A 17827-nucleotide genomic window follows, 5' to 3' on the forward strand; every position below is an offset into this window, starting at 1 on the left:
TAAATCCCAAAACACATTTCAAGATTTGTTAACTGGAAAATTCACACCAATGCACTTTCTGTTGTTCATTTTAAACTATGGAAACTCTCGTATCTGTCATGAAGCTTATGAGACAAAAACAGAAAAAAAAACCATCCCTTAAGTTGGAAAAGTCATATGTTCTACATATAACATCAGAGAAGAATATAAAAATCTAAACTTGCATTAATCTTATACGTGTGATGTCATTTTACCAAGAATTATGTCAACAATTTATACAAAATAACGGATTTAAATTATATATATCAAAATATATAGGCTCAAATGGTTTTTACACTATTCCTCTCAGGTATAGTAGGTATTTTTTTAATTATCAAAAAATAATGCAAGAGTAAAATTAACATCATACTCCTATCACTTTTTATACCATCTTCCTTAAAATCTTGAAACTCAAGTCCTAACCATACAGTTTGAATAGGAAAAGCCATAAAACCATGGGGAAAAAAAACAAAAACAAAAAAAACCTGTTTTTTTTCTGGTCCTGGCTTCCCAGGATCATAAAACTCAGACTGTCCTTCCCAAATTTATCTTTTCTCACTAGTTTCTTAACTGCCGGGTTATAAATACCTTTGTCTTCTATTAAAGACACATGTTCTTCTGCAGATTCATTTCCATAGAAATATGTTCCAAATTCTATACCCACACTGTATTAGAACTTAAAATTTGACTTCCAATCTTATATAAAGACTGGTTCCTAAATTTGACAAAGCCGTATAACAACTCCACTAACGTTGTCTTTTCAATATTATTAGTTAAATTTTCTCTAGCATTAATTATAGTGAGAAGATACAAACACCCAGAGTAGGAATATATGTACAAACATACACTGGGGTCAGAATTGATTTCCTATCATTGAACCTGCTGGGCAAGAAGTAACAGTATGCAATTGCATTCATGCTGTGCGAACCTTCTTGCTGATATGCATATTAAAATTCTAACCGTTGGGGTTTCCCATGCCTATTTACACTATACATATATTTATTCTATACTTTTTCAAAAAATGTTATGTGCGGGTGAAAATTTTCAACGCCAACAACAACAACAAAAATGGTTATAAGCTTGCCTTGTATTGGAACCTCTTTTGTCTATCAATCAACAATAAAGTATTATTCTACCATCACAAAAGGAAAACCTTTGGAGGCAGTAGAGGACTATGGGTTGTGCAAATGTGCAGTTGCTAAGAAGCAAATATGCCTCTCTTCTAATCAAATAGCCCAGCTCAGCAATGCCGCTGGCTTGGGGCAAGAAGCAAATTCCACCAGCCACAAACTTAGAAACAGTCTTGAATTATTTGTTGCTGACCGCTGGCTGAACCCTTCCTGATGAACACCATCACCATTAGCCACTACTCAGTGTATTCCATCAACCAATGGCAATAGCAGCATGCTACAGCTCAGGCTACAAGAAATTGATCAAACAGGGTAATGAGACTATTTCTTCACGGAGGTTATTTTAAATGAATATAAATATTTTCTTTCTACATAATTTGCCACAGAAAGGTCACTGAACTCTCTGTGATTCCAAAGAAAAATGCTCTACTGTCCCCTTTACATATTTGAGTTAAGATAAAGACAACAAACAATTCAGGGCATTTTTTGATATTAGGGCAAATTCTAATGAGCTGGCATTTCAGACAACAGATTAGCTGCGATATTTTAGCTTCACATTAAGTTATAGCCAAGAACGGATCAAAGAATGCTATTCTATAAAGATAAAACTAATCATGATTTACCAATTAAAAACATTTATAAGAGTACATTTTTGTTTAAAGAAAGCACAATTAATCTCTAATGTAGGTGACTGTGAAAACATGAATCATATGTGTGCCTTCTTAGCTGAAGTTATTAAAATTTGATATAATTGTTGTAAATTATTTAGTGAAGAATTCATTTTTCTATAGCCCACCTCCTCCTGCTAGACAGTACAATAAAATGCATGTTAACTATACCAGTTAGCACATGAATCATTTCACTGACAACTGACTTAGCTCTTCTTACAAAGTGACATTTAGTGCTCCTTTTCTCTATATACTTAAACCAAAACAATTAAACAACCGGCTTTAACATCACAACATGACTAAATTGCAGCAAGTTAGTTGTATATTTTATCTAACATAAAATAAAAATGTTCTCCAGAGTCCAGTTTTCAGTAGGTGTTTAGTATGGTTTTAGTTTTTCAGTTTTTAGTAGGTTTCTATTTTACTAGTGGTAGTAAAATAATCCAAACCAACTCACTGTGTAAGAACTTCAAGCATCTACATACCAACAACAGTAAGTACATGAAACACATGTGTCTAACATAGGAATATCCTGTCATCATTTTAACCAATGTAGATTAATAACATCTAATTTAAACTCAGGAGAAACACTTTTATATGAATGAGCGCTTCTAAAAACTTTCTAGAAGATACATCTTGTTTCAAAAATGAATGTAATCTAATATGATAAATACTAGTCAAAATGAACTACTTTGTATGCAGCTTCTTTTAAGAATTTCAGCAATAATTTTTTGTTCATGATCTTTAGAAACAAATAGGGCAAATCAAGTAATTATTTGCCTTCAACAAAAATGTATAGTTTATATGTAATATGAAAAAACTGCTTAAGTGTATAGAAATGTGTGCTTGGGCAATTTTTTTTTTTAATTACTGAAACTCAGATGTGCTTTTTCATAAACAGTCCTTTCAATTATTTGTGGGTGTTACTAGGCATGCCAATAAAACTATCTCATCTACAAAATAAAACACAAGGAATACACAAATGGCCATTTTTTTAAAATGGGACAAAGTAGTCAGAAGCTTATCTTTGCCACTGATAGGGATTTCTAAATGTTCATTATTGGGAAATGACAGCAGCTACAACAGGATTTTGAACACACAGTGAAATAATTTTTAAATAGAGATACAAGGCTCTGAAACAGAAAACCCCCACAATTAACTGTAAATTAATCTCTCTTGAAAGGGGGGGGCTGCTAAAGAACTTGCTAGCACATAACAGGGAGGAGCATCTCAAGGTTGACACAGTATTTGTTTAGGTGCATTCTATTCTTCTCACCATAAAATTCTGCCATGCTCTCATGAATGGCTAAAGAAGATTCTCTAAACAAAAATCAATAATTAGTTAAAAGAGAATTAGGATGACATAGCAAGAAGCATCCTATCAGCTGTCTAACAATATGACAAATTCAGCAGCAACCACAAAGAACCAATATAACTTCTGGTGCCAAGGAGCCAGATGGTACTGCTGGAAAAAATTAAGTCTACAGATTGGCAGCTCGACCCTGTGATTATTGCCCAAGGGAGGACAAAGTGGAAGAGGAGCGGGAGGTTCAGCATGATGGGGATAAATCAATTACCACCAACTCACTACATCCTTCCTATCATACCCTAACAGCGGATTTTAAATACCATACCAGTGAATTGTTCAAGGTTTAAATAGGCCCACTATGAGTTGGGGATGATAAACTCATAGGTAGTGAAAGTAAAAGATAATCTCAGCCTTCCGCCATGGGCCCTCACAAAGGACATGATGACCTGACACAACCACGTTAAGAGCCACATACAAGAAGTCCTATGGTCTTTTAGTTATGGCTTGGTTGTGAAAAATAAAGCTATCTTTGTTGTTGTTGTTTTCTTTTGCTTTTCATTCATTGATGGCATGTGTTAAAATTCTTTATCACGTTCCAAAAAGGGACTTATGGGTAGATAATGGTTACTATGATGGTCTCATGGCTGAACAACTGACTTAAATGTTTGATAAAACAGTATTTCATTTACTCTTCATTTACCTTTTTCCTAGCATGATTTGACTCGGAACATATCTTGCGATGTTACTGTTTCATTAGCATCTCACAGTATGTTCCCAGTCAAATCATGCTAGGAAAAAGGCACATTGTTAATTTATATGATTATGAGAAATTTAATATGAGTTTTAGTTCTACTTTTGAAATGTAAGATAGTTATACACTCAGCAGTAACTGATGAAGCTTATGCTAAGGGAGATTTTTTGGGTTTTTTTTATTACCACCTTTCCTTTCCTTGGCCTACTGGCACCTATAAATGTATATGGCTGTTTTGTATTACTCTAGCTTAAGTATAGGCCAAAAAATAAGATAAGAAAATTAAGAATATTAAGGTATTAAAAATTCAGAGTATTAATTGTTTAAATATTAGGAGTATATATTTTTATAATAGAAATATGTTTTGATTCACTTAATATATGAGCAATCACCTTGACAGATGGCTTTTGGATTTAGTCTCAAAAACCAATTAGCAACAGATTAATTAGATTTCATTAATAAATAAATTTGATAAGGCAAAAAAGTTTTTTGGTTAATTAGTTTGTGAATCTAAAAGCAAGGACTGAATTTACAAGGCTTCTAGAAAAGGATTAGTCAAATCAGTGGTACACACTAATTTGATCGATGTTCACTGAAACCTTTTCCAATACATTTTCTAGCATATTGCAGAAGGACAAGAAATGAATTGCTAACATGAGTTGTTCAATGCACTATCTGAATCCCTGTTGTGGGCACTGACAGCCACAGTGATGGAAAAATTAATCTCAGAGGATATGCTTTATCTAAACTATACCTAACTCACTTTTCCTTATCTAACTAAAATTGTGTATGTATACTTCAAATAGCTTGTTTGAAATGCTGTTATAAAACTTAAAATGGACATCAGCATTTCAACTTCTTAGGACACATTCCCTCACCATAATTTTGGAATAAATAGCTGTTCAACCTTCATATTTCTGGACTAAATAACAGACTAGCAATGTTTTTATGGTCTCAGAGGAATACAGCTAGTTTATAGAAGTGTCTGTATTCACAAACTGTATTAAAATATATTTTAATGTTAGATGAAAATCATATAGAACAGAGAATACTGGAGAGGGTTTAAAATAATGTCAACAAGGAAGAAATAGTTCCTGAGTGCAGACACTTTATAAAAGCTCAATGGGTAGTAAAACAGAGCAAGAAAAAAATATATCAAGGAAAAATTTTAACTAAAGGAGCTACTATTACATAAATATTGTGCATAGAAAGAACAACACTAAGTTACATTTCATGTATTTCTACCATCCAAAGGGCAATTTTGCAGGTATCAGTATCAGAATTCTAGCTGACTAAACTTAAGACAACAATAGTAAGACTTTTTATTTAATCATGAAACATACAATTACATGATACAGGCTTATTTCTTTAGAAAAGAATCAAATATTTAAGAACCTGATTTTAAAAACAGGGAATGATTATCACAAAAAATAATTCTTCCTTTTACAAAATAGGATCCACTAAAACTTCTCTTAAAAGTTACCTCCAAGTATATTTGAAATGAACGTGATTTATAAAATGTTGTCTTAATATAAGTCTAGAGTCACTATGTATCTTGGTTTTTTGGTCATCAAGTATGCAAATATCCTACCAAAGAATGGAGCCATTTAGAGTTTCAAAATTATACACATTCTGATTGAATTGCTATCTGTCAAAATAATCCTGTTAATGGTTCTCAGGGTTAAGGTTCATTTTGATCAAATTCGTATGCTGTTGTTTCATTACTTCCCTATTATCTGACAGAGACAGGAAGCTAAATACAATTCACCCAAATAAAAAAGAAACAGATCACTGAAATTTAACACAGGGTGTGACATGTGTGAACCACCACATTAAGTGCCTGCCCCGTATTTATAGGAAAAAGTTGAATACTAAATCATAGAACAATCCTACAGCTATCAACCCATCTTTTAGTTATTCAACAATATGGCAATATTAAATGATATATTGTCAAACACAATGTAAACTACCTAGGCTCAACCACAGGCTAATTCCAGATAATTCTGGAGTGTATACAAATACTGAATCGTTATATTTTACACTAGAAACTAATATAATGTTTTATGTCAATCATACTCCATTTTTTTTAAATTCCAGAGAAAAAAATATATTAAAACCAAGTTACCCATCCAATAACCTTGGTTATCTTGTGACTTTTAATAGCCAAGAGCTGACAATGGGCAAGTCCTATGTGACAGGTATGCATTTATCCTTACGACAATCCTAAGAGACACTACAAGTATCCCTATTTTTATCAATTACAAAACTAAGGCTTAGAAAGAACATAACTTTTCCAAGTCATAATGCTAAACCAGGACTGAACCCAGGTATATGTGATACCATAATCTGTGCACTTAACAATACAATTTGACCCTTGATATAATAAAGTACAAAATTTATCCTCTTTAAAGCCCTTCAAAATTCAGTTTTCAGTTCCTTGAAGTACATCTGGTCTACCCTGAATATTGCTTAATATTGTTTAAGCAGCCGAGACAAAATATAGTTAATAAACACAATGCCTGAATTACAAGAAAGAATATAACTAGACAATAAAAACAAACAGAAAAGAAAAGCCTAAGAACATACCAGGGTTCAAAGGAATGCCAAAGAAAATTATCAAGATAAAAACATATCTCCATATCTATATAATCATACCAAGGAATGAAAGTAATTAATGGCTTCTAAAATTCTATAAATTAGGATCACATATTTAGAAGCAGAAGCAAGTCTCCTGGTAAACCTGTGAGGTTTAGCTGGAGCAGATGTCTCTATTCGGAACCCCCTAATCTATCTTCTTCTACGATCTCTGGCAAGTCTTATCTTTCTCATGACACTCAACACGTTTAGGCAAATAAATCAATGATTCTCCCTATCTCTATCCCATATCTCAGACTCCCTCTGAAATATCTTTGACTGCATTTTTCAATCCTCCTTCAAGTTCAACAGACTTGATCTTTCTAATCCATTTTCCCATTTTCTTTATAGATGGTATCATTTCCTCGAGAAAAAAAATCTAAGTGTCAACAGTTCACCTCAGGTCTACTCATGACGTCTACCTTTGGTTCTTCACTATGTTCCCTCTCGGTACTTCATTCCCTTATCCCTTGTCTTCACCCTCAAGGTGACCACAAGCCTGCAGCCAGGTCCTTCCCAGGCCTCTACTTCTCAGAAGTGCACCAATCCCTGTCTCTCTCCTCTGCTTCCAGTTTCCCTCCCACAAAAACTAAATTTTTACTTGTCTTATGGTATATTCCTCACAACCCTTATCTCTACTTGTTCAATCCACTATTGCTTTACCTTTGTTATTTTACCTTTGTTATTTACTATTTACCTTTGTTATTTTACCTTTGTTATTACTTTACCCATATTTACCTTTGTTAAATATGACAACTAATGAGCCAAAGTAGTAAATATAAGAGATAAGCCATTCACCTTTGTATTGGGATAAAACTCGAATTATCTTCTAAGGAAAATTTAGTCTGCCTGTGGTCTAAATCCTTTAGCCCACTTTCATGCACAGGTGTGTTAGTCTTCTAGGCACATATCATTGACATTCCTCATCTTCTTAAGAGAACATCAATCCTACCTCTAATTCTGCTGGCTACAAAGATGTGACTATAAGTAACACAGAATAACAACACTCCAGGTAGTAGTCAAAGAATGTATTTTGGGGCACCTGGCCGGCTCGGTTGGTGGAGCATGTGACTCTTGATCCCAGGGTTATAGGTTCAAAACCACACTGGGTGTGCAGATTACCTAAATAAATAAAATCTTCAAAAAATATATTATATTGAACACACCTGAAGAATGTACAGCTTGGCTATTCTTCTAATTCAGGGGCCAAAAATTAAATCTCTCTAGTCACCAAAAAAGTATGTGAAAAAGACTAGAACTGGGAGGTAACAGTGTAGTACGGAATGCAAATTGGAAAGGTATGGCGCATCTGAGGGGAATACCAAACACAATTGAAGTCCAGTGTTGCCAGCTTATCCAATTTTTTCAGAAAAGGCAAAAATCTGAATTTTTCTAGGTTAGTGTAAATTTTCAAAAAAACTAAATACCAATTAGGTCAAACAAAATACATGCAGAGGCCCAATGTGGAACTTAAGACCTCTATTCTCCATGCTCTATATGCTTTCTTAATTTTAAACTAATTTACAGGGAGTTGTGTATCTAAATCAGGAATGACAAGCATTTTAAGTAAAGGATCAGACAGGAAATATTCTCGGCTTTGAGGAACATTTAGTCTTTGCCACAACTACTTATTGCCGCTGTTGTAGCGTAAAAACAGTCAGAGGCAATATATAAACAAATGGGTGTGGCTGTGTTCCAATAAAATATTATTTATAAAAATAGCAGCACGCCAGACTTGCCCCTCGAACTGCAGATGGCCAACCCCTGACCTAGACAGTTATTTTGGCTCCACGTAAAATGACTTGTCCTAAACCATGTTTCGGTATAATGCTATCTATGTACCTGTGTTGATGGATCTCTTAAGGAAGAATTCCAGAGTGTGACTGAATACATTATTGAAGGTTTTATCACATCACATGGCATTTTTTTAAGCCTCTTTGAAATTTCATAGGTTCTAGTACTGGCTAGACCTCTACTACTCATAGGTACCTTATTTATATGAAAGATGGTATAAATCATGTACTTAATCAGTCTTCCCTCTTTGCGCTGGTTAGTAGAAAGCTAAAGGCCAAGTAAGTGGGTGGTGTCTAGGAAAAGTCTCAAGTACACACAGTATCCATTTGAGATACAAACGCTAATCCTAATTTTCCTGTAGTTTTCCTACCTACCCTTCTCCTCCCCATCCCTGATTTCCAAACTTGCTTTTTTTTAACCTTTGTATAGTATATTTATCTTTGTTAACTGCCTCAATATTTTTGGTAAAACAATACAAATAGAAAAAAATAATAAAAATAAAAGGCAGGTTTATTAATGACAAATTAAATTCAAATAACCTAAAAATTAAATTTTTGTTTAGCTGTTTATACAATTCTACCTTTTTATATGTATGCTAAGAAGTAGGTGATTGTTTCATCTACTTAATTCCTTTATTTTGTAATATTTTATATTTTTCATACTTGTAAGCCTTTAGATTTTAATATCTTCATTTATTTAATCTTTTCTATACATATACTTTTTTTTTTTTAATGCATATTTGGTTTTGAGAGAACGAGCAGGGGAGGGGCAGAGAGAGAAAGACACAGAATCTGAAGCAGGCTCCAGGCTCTGAGCTGTCAGCACAGAGCCCGACATGGGGCTCGAACTCACGAACCTTGAGATGATGACCTGAGCCAAAGTCGGACACTTGACTGACTGAGCCACCCAGGCACCCCAAATACACTCTTAAAAAGAGATAAAGTATAGGATAGCCAGGGGCGCCTGGGTGGCTCAATCAGTTAAGTGTCCAACTTTGGCTCAGGTCATGATCTCATGGTTTGTGAGGTCGAGCCCCGCATTGGGCTCTCTGTTGTTAGCGCAGAGCTTGCTTCAGATCCTCTGTCTGCCTCTCTGCCCCTCCCCACTGGTTCTCTCTCTCAAAAAATAAATAAATAAATAAATAAATAATCAGGACAAGAATAGGACAGCCAAACAGCAAACAGGTTAAAAGCAAAAAACAAGGTGGGGCAGGGGAGGGATTGGTTAGATGGGTGATGGGCATTAAGGAGGGCACTTGTGATGAGCACTGAGTGCTGTACGTAAGTGATGAATCACTGAATTCTATTCCTGAAACCAATACTATACTATATGTTAACCAATTGGAATATAAATAAAAACTTTGAAGAATTTTAAAAAATAGAAAGAAAAAAAAGCAAAAACCAAAAAAACTTCACTAAACAGGAAAATCAACCCTAAAGAAAGTTTGGAGATTAAAAAAAAGAAAAAGGTAACCAATCTGGACAGCCTTCTTAACATTTCCATTTGCCTCCAGCACTTCTGTCTATAATTCAAAATTTAGCAAGCTAAATAATTTTAACCTACCACTTTAATTACATCACTCTCCTCTAACCAGCTACCTACTGTTGACTATGTATCTAATAATACTGTCCACCCCAGCCCTTCATGCTCCTACCTCCCCACACATGCATTTACAATGTTGAAGGTTAGTAATACTTTCATAATATCTTACCTTATAATACGTATCTGGCTTTGCCTGCCCTCAATTGCTTCTCTCTTTCAGTATAAGTTCCTCAATTTTCCTTTGGAGAATGACACCTCTCCCAATCTCTATGTAGTTTGGGTGGGACTGACCTCACCCCTACCCCCCAGCTCCTTTTTTGGGCATGTGACCCCATTCTGGCTAATTGTGGCACTACATCCCCCCCTCCATCAACCACTTCTCACCCCCACCCCCCACCCCAGACCATAGTGATTATTTAGAATAACCATGACCCAAGCCAAGGACTTCTGCTACAACCAACTATTCAGAGATCTGTTTCCATTAGGGTTGCTAACTGACAGAAAATAACGGAGAAGCTGCCGGTGGCTGGTGGCCATCTTAAAGGAAGCAGGATGTGAGTGAGAATGCTTATTACAGTTTGAACACTCACCTGGATGCAGGTGGGCACAAAGCAAGGCCCCAACTCTATCCTTCTCTCATAGATAAACCAATAAACTCCCCCTTCCTACTTCTTGCGTTAACCAGTTTGAGCTCGGTTGAGCTTCTGTCCCAGGCGTTAAGAGTTTGAATCAATACATCCCTTTATTAAGCTGTTTCACAGACCTGAAATGTCACTCCCTCCATGTTCCACAGATCAGAAGCCTTCTTACTCTCCCAGACCTGGCTGAAATGCCACCCCGACTAGCATGACTGTTTTCACTCCAATCGTAATTATCACCTTCTTTCTTCCTCTATATGTCTTGCAGCAGTGATTACACCAATCTGCCTTGAATTCGACTTGATATTTACATCTCTCTTTCCTCTACTAATCTGTAAGATCCTTGGGGGCAATGACAGGTCTTATTAATCATCTTATTCCCCCCAGTCTAACAGAACAAACAGTAAAATCTGTCGAATTCAACTTCTCTCGCATCTAGCCCTCTGCCTTAAACAGACAACTTTGTTCCACTTTCTTCGTACTTATATTTTTCAAAAAATCAATTCTTTACCTCCTATAAGACACATTTTCTCTCAGCAAAGAAATCCTATTCTAAGCACATTAGAGGTTTATAGCATACATAGATCCCAGGACACAGATCCCAGGATACCAATAACCAAAACAAGTCCTTATTAATGAAAGAAATATATATGTATTTCTTTGTCCCCATGGTAAGAATTTTACTATTTTTTATATTAAAATATTATTTTTATTAACTTCAGTTGGTGTTAAAGAAAGTGAGAGGCATGTCCAAAATAGTAAACCCTATAGCTGCTATTAAAAAGTGAGAGGCATGTCCAAAATAGTAAAGCTTATAGCTGCTATTAAAAAGTGAGAGGCTTTTAAAACCATTTAAACAAAATGGCGCAAAAATACATCTCTGAGATGAAATTACTATTCTGACAGAGTCTTCAAGATAACACTATCTGTTTCTGCTTTTTAGGCATGGAAAAGCACTAGATGATATTCAAATTACATTAACCTTTTCTCTAGTTATTCCAAATGAAAAGCTTTGAGGCTGTGCCATTGGTTCTTTTTTTAAATTTTTTTTTTTAATTTTTTTTTTTCAACGTGTTTTATTTATTTTTGGGACAGAGAGAGACAGAGCATGAACGGGGGAGGGGCAGAGAGAGAGGGAGACACAGAATCAGAAACAGGCTCCAGGCTCTGAGCCATCAGCCCAGAGCCTGACGCGGGGCTCGAACTCACGGACCGCGAGATCGTGACCTGGCTGAAGTCGGACGCTTAACCGACTGCGCCACCCAGGCGCCCCATGTGCCATTGGTTCTTAACACCCAAACTTGGACACTGCTCTCAGGACTTTCACATGAAAAAATAAAATTAAATAGCTGATGATGACATTGGAACTTGAAAGTATATTTGACAAGATATATGGAATTAGAATTCCTAAAATTTCTCCATCATGAAAATGAATCTAATATTTAAATTAAACACGACTATGACTATACAGATGAAGATACAGAGAAAGATATAGGGCTCCTGAAAAAACAACCAAAAATCAGAAGTAAAGAGTCCTAGACCAATGTAATTCATTCTCTCTCTGATTCTAGATCAATGATTCTAGCTGAGGGGAAGAGTTTTTCTTCCCAAAACATGATAAATTATATACACACATATATAGGTATATACATATAAAATATGAATTACCAGGAAATAATGTATGTGTGTGTGTGTGTATATGTGTGTGTGTGTGTGTGTGTGTGTGTGTGTGTGTGTGTGTAGTGTAATATGAATTACTAGGAAAAAATAATGGCCATATATGTGGTTAATGCAGAATGTCAAAATACTATGAATATTTCTCAGTGCTTACTCTCAACTTCTGTACTTATGTTGTTGCAGACCAGTAACAAATAGATCAGAGACCCAGACCGGTCTGCAGACCACACATTAAGTAGCATTACTGAGATAATTCACATAGCTTCCTTGTGTCTCAGTTCCCTTAATCTGGCAAGACTGCTCAGTTTGGTGACTGACAAATGGAGTGGGGGGTGGGGGAAGGGGGATGAATCCTTACAAAGGAGAAGAAATGAATTCAAAGAAACAAATCAACTTTCTTTTTGAAAGTCAAAAAGAGCAATCATTTTTCTAGCAAGGATACCAGCACTGCTTAGATCTCACCACTATAACTATACATTGAAAAGCCCAGAAAATCATCAAAAAGCCATAAAATGAACAAAATAATCTACTTTGACTACATGTTCCCTGAAATAATTTGTTAAAGTGAAACCGACATGAAAGATCCATTTGATTATACACTTATATATGGAATACAATAAGTATTTATGATTAGAAATGAGAGGGGTGATATCATATGTAACAACACAAAGCAAAGATTCTTTTTTTAAAGGATGCTAAAGGCTACAGAATTCAAGAGAGCACCGAGCTGAAAAGTCACAGCAAGAAAATTACTTTTTTCCATTTGCACAATTTTTAAAATATGCACTAAGCAACAATAACATTATAGGTGAGCTAGAATATGTCCCTGTTCTAACTAGCACATTAATCTCATAACTCTTAGAGTAAAAGAGCTCAGTATTTTAAGAAATAACTTAGCCGTGAGTTAAGAACCCCTTAAGAATCTGTAGTTAGGTAAAGACTTCTTAAATATGACACCAAAAGCACAGGCAACAGAAGAAAAAATAGACAAAACAGACTTCATCAAAATTTAAAACTTTTGTGCTTCAAAGGACACCCTCAAGAAAGTGAAACTGACAACCCACAGAACTGGAGAAAATATTCACAAGTCATATATCTAATAAAAGACTGGTAGCTAGAATATATAAAGAACTCTTAGAACTTAATAAAAAGACAGCCTCATTGAGAAATGAGAAAAGGCTTTGAGTAGGCATTGTCTGAAGAAGATATAAAAATGGCCAATAAGTCCGTGAAAAGATGAGCAACATCATTAGTCATCATAGAAATGCAAATCAAAACCATCATGAGACATCACCTAATACCTACTAGGATGACTAAAAGAAAGACAGACAATAACAAGTGTTGAAGAGGTTGTGGAGAGATGGAAACCTTCTCACACTGCTGGTGGGAATGCAAAATGGCATAGCACTTTGGTATACAGTTTGACAATATCACGAAAAGTGAAACTTAGAGTTAACATATGACACAGCAATTTCACTCTAAGAGAAATGAAAACATATTCCTTCACATAAAAACCTATACACATATGTTCACAGCAGCATTGTTAATGAAAGCTAACAAGAAGAAACAACTCAAAAGTCTATCAACTGATGAATGGACAAACAAAATATGGTGGGTCCATACAACTGAAGTATTATCAGTCTATAAAACAGAATGAAGTATTGACATATGCTACCATATGGATGAATTTCGAAGACATTACGCTAAGTAAAAGAAGCCAGGCACAAAAGGCCACATATTTTGTGGTTCCATTTAAATAAAACGTCCCAATTAGGCAAAGCTATAAAGACAGAAAGTAGATTTGCGATTGCTTAGGCTCATGGGGTGTAAAAAGAGAGGGGGGAAATGGGGAGTATCTGCTTAGAGAAATTGGCTTTCTTTTTTGCGAAAATAAAAATGTTCTAAAATTGATTGGTAGACTGATGCTTCTTGCGCAACTCTGTGAATTTATTTAAAACCACTGAATTGTAGGGGTGCCTAGGTGGCTCAGTCGGTTGGGCATCCGACTTCAGCTCAGGTGAATTCGAGCCCCGTGTCAAGCTCTGTGCTGACAGCTCAGAGCCTGGGGCCTGCTTCAGATTCTGCGTCTCCCTCACTCTCTCCCCCTCCCTCACTCAGGCTCTGTCTCTCAAAAATAAACTTTTAAAAAAAAATTTTTTTAAACTGTTGAATTGTGGGGCGCCTGGGTGGCTCACTTGGTTGAACATCCGACTTCGGCTCAGGTCATGGTCTCACAGCTTCTGAGTTCGAGCCCCGCGTCGGACTCTGTGCTGACAGCTCAGAGCCTGGAGCCTGCTTCGGATTCTATGTCTCCCTCTCTCTCTGCCCTTCCCCTGCTCACACTCTATCTCTCTCCCCCTCAAAAATAAATAAACATTAAAAAAATTTTTTTTGTAAACTAATGAATTGTATACTTTAATGGGTAAATTCTATGGTTATGTTAATTATACCCCAATAAGATTAATACTTTTTAATTTAAACTCAAGTTAGTTAACATACAGTGTAGTCTTGGCTTCAGGAGTAGAGCCCAGTGATTCATCTCTTACATATGGCACCCAGTGCTCATCCCAAAAAGAGCTCTCCTTAATGCCTGTCACCCATTTAACCCCCACCCTAACCCCTCCAGCAACCCTCGATTCATTCACTGTATTAATTCTTTAAAAAAGAACACTTTAAGAACCCTAGACTGCCCCCAAACTGTTGATGGACTCTATAACAGAGTCATCCCTTTTAACATCATAACTGTATACATTCTCAAAAGCCATAATTTTAGGAGGCTTAATAAAAGAATTGCTTCAATCTTACCCCCAATTCTATACTGCAAGGCACTACTCATATGTAAGAAAAAAGCTCCTCAAAAAAATAATTTACTCAGGTTGATTCTGACACCTTCCTTGCAGAGACCTTTTCTTTAATAGTATCTATATTATTTTTAAATCTACAGCACGTGTATCCCATTTTCCCTGAAGTCTGGAGCAAGGGCCCTGATGACTATTCTGTTTTGAAAAAATATTTTGGTAAGCAGATACCAAAGAGTGCATCCCATGTTTAATCTTTGTAAAAATTTAAGAAACCGTTTTTGCCTTAATCTCCTCTATTAACAGACCATTTATTTGCTCTTAATGACGTTCCAGCCCTGCGTCTGAGTTGTGTGTACTCCTTCTGTTTGGACCTGTTATTGTCTTTAACATTATCCCATTTGACTCTAAAATGAGAATGAGACACGGATTGGTACCCCCTTGTTTTCTATTAACATCAGGCCACTTTTCCCCTCGCTTTTTTTCCACGTGTAGTTTCATGAATCTTCGAACATAGCTCAAATTCACTCAAATCATTTCAAAAGTCTGCAAGCTTTCTAGTCACTGACTATTGAGTTCACATATAAAATGAGGGACTCCTCCCATGGGCTCCTGATGCTTATCCACACAATTCTCCCAGGCACAAAATTTCTTTATTCTCACATTCTCATTGTTTCCTCGATAGAGAAAAGTTAAGGCACAGAGAGGCAGAATGGTTCTGAACAAAGGCATGATCAGTTTATTACGGAAAACTTAACTAGTAACACTTTCCAACGCAGCGTACTCCATTTAAAAAGTGATCACCTGTTGTGAATCCCTAAAACTTCCGGCTGCAAATCCTCCAAGATCCAGCTTAGCCCGTGAAACATAGGAGTTAAACAGTACAAAACCTGGACACCACCTCAGGCACACTGCTGTGTCAAACACAGAAAGAAACCTTGATCTAAGGCAATCCTTAGGTAAATAGGCTGGACAGCAATAATACCTTGCATGTAATATGTCTTTACGGTGGGCCACGCAGTATTCTAAGCTCAGTCTACACTTTACCCATTTCACCCTCACAGCGGCCATAGGATATGGGTGGTGTTACTATTCCCAGTTTCTTTTTTCATTTTTTTTTTAAATAGACCCAGAAAGGCTTTTAAACAATTTTTTTTTTTTTAATGTTTGTTTACTGTGGACAGGCAGAGCGCAAGCCAGGGAGGGGCAGAAAGGGAGGGAGACATGATATTCGAAGCAGGCTCAGGCTCTGAGCTGTCAGCACAGAGCCTGGCGTGACAATCCCCAGTTTCTCAGATGAGGAAACTCAAATCGGTTGAACAATTTTGCTGGAGGTCACAAAGTTAAGTAATGAAGAGCCAGTATTTTAACCCAGACAGTATGAGCACAGAAGCTGTTCTCAATTACTACGCTTCGTTTTAGGATGACTGGGTATGTCTCATCCCTTATCTGCCCCCAAAAGAACGAAACTAGGATGAGAAGGGCAAGCTAAGGCTCACCGAAGTTCAAGTCCCATGGATGTAGCTAAGTACCAGGCAGTCTGGATGTTCACTGGTACTTCAAACTCACCTGTTCAAACCCAAACTCACCAACATTTGTAACTTCCTCCCAATCTGTTCTTCTCCCAATGTTCATATCTCAGCCAATTCTTCTAGTCATCCTATTTAGAATTTTGTAACTATCTTTGGCTTCTTTCTGTTTAAAATTCTACACATATCCACTTACCAAGTTCTCTCTATTCTCTCTCAAGTGTATCTTTACCTTCCCAGTTTCACTATCCTGGTCTAGTCTCTTCATTTCACATCGGACCTAACGGAAAGATCTTTTTTACCACACAGACCACAGGTTTTCATCCCTGCAACCCATCTATATCCTCCAACTAGCTGAACACTTCTAAAATACTTTTCATCATAGGGGTGCCTAGGTGGCTCAGTTGGTTAAGCATCTGACTCTTGATTTTGGCTCAGGTCATGATCTCAGGGTCAATAGATCAAGCCCAGGATCGTGAGATACCTTTCTCTCTCTTTCTCTCTCTCTCTCTCTGTCGGCACCTGGGTGGCTCAGTTGGTTAAGCGTCTGACTTTGGCTCAGGTCATGATCTCACAGTTAGTGAGTTCAACACCTGCATCAGGCTCCATGCTGACAGCTCAAAGCCTAGAGCCTGTTTCAGATTCTCTCTCTCTCTCTCTCTCTCTCTCTCTCTCTGCCCCTCCCTGGTTTTCTCTCTCTCTCTCAAAACTAAATAAGCAATTAAAAAAATGAAAAAAAAAAAAAAAGATTCTCTCTCTCCCTTCTGCCCCTCCCTGCCCTCTCCCATACTCACTCTCTCTCAAAAACAAACAAACAAAAAACCTTTTCATCATTAATATTCTCTTGCTCAACAAGTCTAAAATGGATGCTCATTTTGCCTACTCATTTAACTCCTTATGACACCATTTACAATCCTCGATAATTAAGTTCTCCTTGGCCTAAAATAACGGACATCTTTGTAAAGAAGTAGAAAGAAATTCACAAAGGTAGTGCCTTAGCCAGAGGAACTCGGTCAGCAGACAAATTAGAACCTAAAGAGAGAAGAGAGCCAATACTTATAATGTGCCACTCTTGTCCAGCCTCATCTCCCAGACCTCTTCTAACTTTCTAAGCCCTGCTGGTCTTTGCACAGTGCCTCAAACTACACTGCTTTCCCGCCCCGCTTCCTATTGTCATCACTTCCTCAGCTTATCCGAAAAACATTCTCTCCCCCACTCTTGACTAGTTAAAACTCTACCTATCCTTGTTAAGTTCTGGTTCAAACTCCGATTTCGTTCCATCAAACACGATTCATCGAGACCACCTTGCAACAGCGTCTTCCTTTTCTTAGCTCCTAGC

At 36.6% G+C, this 17827-nt stretch overlaps 1 protein-coding gene across 4 annotated transcripts in view; it reads right to left on the reverse strand.

Annotated features, from left to right (window-relative positions):
- Window positions 1-17827, reverse strand: part of SKAP2 (src kinase associated phosphoprotein 2) — a 198021-nt gene that overhangs the window by 151685 nt on the left and 28509 nt on the right. The window lies entirely within an intron of this gene.

Source organism: Panthera leo, chromosome A2 (assembly GCF_018350215.1).
Source record: "Panthera leo isolate Ple1 chromosome A2, P.leo_Ple1_pat1.1, whole genome shotgun sequence".
Lineage (NCBI taxonomy): Eukaryota > Metazoa > Chordata > Mammalia > Carnivora > Felidae > Panthera > Panthera leo.